At 37.0% G+C, this 4,712-nt stretch overlaps 1 protein-coding gene across 1 annotated transcript in view; it reads left to right on the top strand.

The window, feature by feature from the left end:
• The first annotated feature begins 2,211 nt into the window (after positions 1-2,211).
• The window catches only part of ldlrad4b (low density lipoprotein receptor class A domain containing 4b), a 53,572-nt gene continuing 51,071 nt past the window's right edge, over positions 2,212-4,712 (top strand). Inside the window, exon 1 of the mRNA XM_042741187.1 lies at positions 2,212-2,405. The gene's annotated coding sequence lies outside the window, so the exon portion shown is untranslated. The remainder of the gene's footprint in view (positions 2,406-4,712) is intronic.

The following is a 4,712-nucleotide window of genomic DNA, read 5'->3' as shown; positions in this document are numbered from 1 at the left end:
GTGTTGGAGTCGTCATGTTTCCTGGTTTGAAAAGAAAATGTAAAGAATATATTATGATTATACATGGGAATGTGCGACAGATTAGTTATATTATGAAATATTTACATTTACATTACATTTAGTCATTTAGCAGAAGCTTTTACTCAAAGCGACTTACAAATGAGGACAATGGAAGCAATCAAAATCAACAAAAGAGCAAAGTGCTATGACAAGTCTCAGTTAGCTTAACGCAGTACACTTAGCAAGGTTTTTTTTATTAATATAAGAAAACAGATAGAATACAGCAAGCTGGTATTAGAGGCTTTTTTGCTTTTGTTAATTGTATAATAAATAAAAAGAAAAGAAATTCATAGAATACAAGAATAGAGAAGCTAGTGTTAGAGTTTTTTTTTTTTTTTTTAAAGAAAACAGCAGTTTGTAAATGAACAGAATGCAAATCTAAAAGGGTTTTTTAAGAATAGAATTAGAATAGAGAGTGCTAGAGTTAGAGGGTCAAATAAAGATGGAAGAGATGTGTTTTTAGCTGATTCTTGAAGATGGCTAAGGATTCAACTGCTCGGATTGAGTTGGGCAGGTCATTCCACCAGGAGGGAACAGTTAATGTAAAAGTCTGTGAAAGTGATTTTGTTCCTCTTTGGGATGGTACAAGAAAGTGACGTTCACTTGCAGAACGCAAGCATCTAGAGGGCACTTTACGTCTGAAGTAATGAATTTAGGTAAAGGGGTGCAGAGTGGTGGTTTTGTAAGCAAACATTAATTCCTTGAATTTTATGCGAGCAGCTATTTGTAGCCAGTGCAGATTGATAAACAGAGGTGTGACATGCATTCTTTTTGGCTCATTAAAAATTACTCCTGCTGTCACGTTCTGGATCTCCAACAGTCTATATATCTACATTTGACTTCCTGTTTCAATAGGATAAATGTCAACACATTTTAGAAAACAATTTCACAGGGTCACAATTACACTGTTCTGTCTAGCTATCAAGCTATCTAGCTATCAATAGTCTGACTTCATAGTTTAATAAAGAGAGAGACCATGGGACATTGTGTTTGTAATGCAGATCATCTTACGGCCATTTTGGCATGGATTTTGTGAAACTGATCTGCTCATCATGCATATATAAGCATTTTGAAGAACATATTTACAAAAATCTTAGTTATGTGCTCCACAGGAAAATATTTGTTCAATGTACCACATTTAGTCTACTAGTATTCACTCATCCTGACAAAACTGGTACAAAGCAGTTTCTGGTTTTCTGTGCATCGCTATCTTTGCCGGGAGGACATTTTTCCTCAGTGTAGTGATGTAGTGGTGCCACATGTTTTATTTCCAGACATATTTTCTGAATAACTGTTCAATGCTCTATGTATTTGTGCTCTGCTGGGAGAAACTGGCCAGTTACAGATGAGGACTGAACGGTGACATCGTCATTTAAAATGTGTCATAATGAATCCTTAATCAAAATATTATTATTAATGGGTATGGAAACTAGTGTTGCTACCGAAGCTGTTAAAAAAAAAAAAACAACTTTTTTCAGTAATTTAAATGCTTAGGAATATTCAAAAACCTGGGAAATGAAAAAGAGGAATGTTGCCTTGGAAAGTTTAATTTTTAATAATAAAATTACTAATCTGAAACTGAAACACAAATAAAGCTATTCAAAAATGTTAATAAATGCTATTGTTGCATTTCTCATGCCAGTATGTCTCGTTTAATCAGTAAGGGGGAAAAACACCAAGCATTTACATAATGAAAAACTAAATTTTGCTAGTTTTCCATTTGGTATCTTTTAAGAAAACTAGAAACTGTGTCTTAAAAATACAATAGTGATGGATTTCCCTTTATTCAAATGAGTAACACTGTGACTTAAAATCACAGACAAATCATTCCAGTAGGGGGCGGTATATGAATGCACTATCTGTCCCTGCTAATGTCCCTTCAAGCTTCAAGACGAGAGAACGATTAAACCCAATTCAGACGTATATAAATGATTGAGAATGATTACTTGTAAACTTGTAAGAAATTTAAAATAAACATAAGATCTCATTTTACAGTATAGAAAAAAACTTTTAAAATTTAGAAACTGAAGCAAAGCACGACACAACCTCTCCCTTTCCGGTTTTATTTATTTAATTTTTTTGTAAATAACTGAAACTCTTATTTTGAAGACTCGTATTGCGCGCTTGCGTCGAGTCTCTTATTTTAAAAGCTGTTCGTCTGTCCTCCATCAGTGAGTGTGTCTGTCTGCCGCTGGCTTCACTCGTCGCTGAGCGCCTGATTATTTTTACACCGTCGAGTCTGGCGGTGAAATCCAGGTCATCTCCTCCGGATCACCAGCCAGCGCGGCTCAGGCTTCTGCTCTCCGCGGACTCACAGTGCCATTTCCTCATTCCACTCTGCAGAGGTAAGGAGCTGATATTCTCCTCGTATGTGTCTGGTTTTTGTGCAGATGGCATCAGATGGGTGCGTAATGATGTCAGCTGTGCCAGTGGTCCCGCGGATAGAGAGAGAGGAGCGCAGCGGGTTTAGTCTGGGGCATAAAAAGTTGTTAGGACCCTCCGACTTCATATCAGACCGACAACTATAGCCGATAGTCGGGCCGTTGTACAAGTTAAGACTACAGACTGACATCTTCATATTCTTAGATAAATCAGATCATTTATCGGATGCAAAATTAGAAAGAACTGGACGTGTGTTAACGGAGACCGCAGCCGGTTGCTTTAACGGGACCCTGAATTTAACCCAGTTCTTCATCCAGACGTAATCGGGCTCATTTTGGCCCAGACAGTGCGAGCCGTCTTCTTTTTTTCTGCCATCATCAGCTAATGATCAGATTTTGTTGTTATATGTTAAATATTTTTATAAAAAGTATATTGATTTTATGATTTTGATGGATTTGCAAGTTTATTTATAAATAAATAAATTGGTTAGTAATCGTAAATTAGTAATGAAGTGGTCTTTTATTATTACGAAAGGGTTTATGTGGTAGTGATAACTAACTGTATTTTATCCCAAATATTGTATGGCTACTTACTAATTTAATACATGGACATACAATAAGTTAAAATTGTTAATATTTTACTTGCAGGTTAGCTTAAAGTTTCTTGTAAGAAGGATAATGCACTGCACATCTGATAACAAGAACAACTTTTTAAATGTATTTATAAATGAATGTAATTTTTATCCACATTTTAGTCATATTAGCTGTGTTGAGTCAGGAAATGAAAGTAGCATCGGTATATTGCCATGAACAGTGGTGAAATAACCAGTTTAGCGTTCAAATATGCATAATCGACTCATCAGAATCAAGTTTTCTGGTACTAAAATGCAAAATATTATGTTTATTTATTCCCCAACTCACCAGTTTTTCGGTCAGATTTAGTAATGTATTAATTTAATGTGCAGTAGTTATATTTGGGTTTCTTGTCTGGAGTTACTTGGACTTGAGCGTGATTTTCTTGCAGACACTCATTTTAAATCACATTTGTTCTTTTGAGGCTTTGATATTTACTTACAGATGTCACTTCAGAGCTCCAAAAAGATCGAAAACAATCTTTATCTGTGTAACAAGAAGATCATGAAATGTTGAAATAGCTTCTTAATAATGTCAGCGACATCCAAAGCGATTAACATCTTATTATCCGGGCCCTATTAATTGCTTGTTAATATTTTATGCATGTGAGACTGAGAAGGGGATCAACCGCGAGTGTGTGTTTGTGCCCTCCAGTCTGCCTGTGTGTGTAGCTGTCAGCTGACCCTGTCCAGACTTGGACTGAGTGTGCTGCCAGTGGCTGTCGTGACTAGTGTTCAGCCCAGTTTTAGACTCCACTCTCTGTATCCTTTCCTGTGCGCTGCAGGTTCTGGCCCAGTTGAGAGACACAGACATGATTGTGTCATATGCTGCCAGATAGAGTCCAACAGAGTGCTTCTTGTTGCTTGAAGGCATCTGACGCTTATTTCACTTCAAACTTCTCATCTGTGGCATTCAGTCATCGACTCTATGTCCCGCTTGTCTCCAAGGGTCGTTGCCTCATGTTCATTCTGTATTTATAAATGTGAGCCGTTCCTCTGCGTTACCCCTGAATGACGTTTATCGACACAGAAGGACACTTTCCACTCCTGAAAAATGAGCTCGTGTCCCAGCTGTGATGTCATCCGCTCCAGGCAGACAGCGAGGTGTGTCAGAGTGTCGGCTGATGGATCTGCGGTGGCATCGGGCCAAGTGTAACAGTGAGTCGTGGAGGCGCGTGGAGCTCAGGGACTGAAGAATGATAAATCGGTCCAAAGCGTGAGAGAAGCTTAACGGGACTTATGGTGCATCAGCACCTGCCTGTCTGCACAAAACACACTCTGTTGGCCACGGACCGCCCAAATTACCCAGCAGGCTTGCTGAGTGATCATCACAAATGGGCAAAATGTTAAGCACTTGTTTCTTTTATTTTATTTTTTATGTATATTTTTATTTTTAAATTAGTTTATTTTTCTTTTTTGCTGTTTTGAAAGGCTTAACAATATAAACAATTGACAATTTATTATTCATTGACATGTTTTTTTATTAGGGAATAAAGATACAAAATATAACAGTACCATAATGGCCAAAATAACACTATATATATTTGTGCTTTTTAAAGTTTTCCCCCATTTTCTAAATACATTTATTTATTTATGTTGGATATTTAATTGTGCATGCTTATGTTACAGTTTTCCCCAT

Source organism: Cyprinus carpio, chromosome B16, assembly GCF_018340385.1.
Source record: "Cyprinus carpio isolate SPL01 chromosome B16, ASM1834038v1, whole genome shotgun sequence".
Classification (NCBI taxonomy): domain Eukaryota; kingdom Metazoa; phylum Chordata; class Actinopteri; order Cypriniformes; family Cyprinidae; genus Cyprinus; species Cyprinus carpio.
The sequence above is the reverse complement of the archived record's forward strand: the minus strand, read 5'-3'. Positions and strand labels throughout refer to the sequence as shown.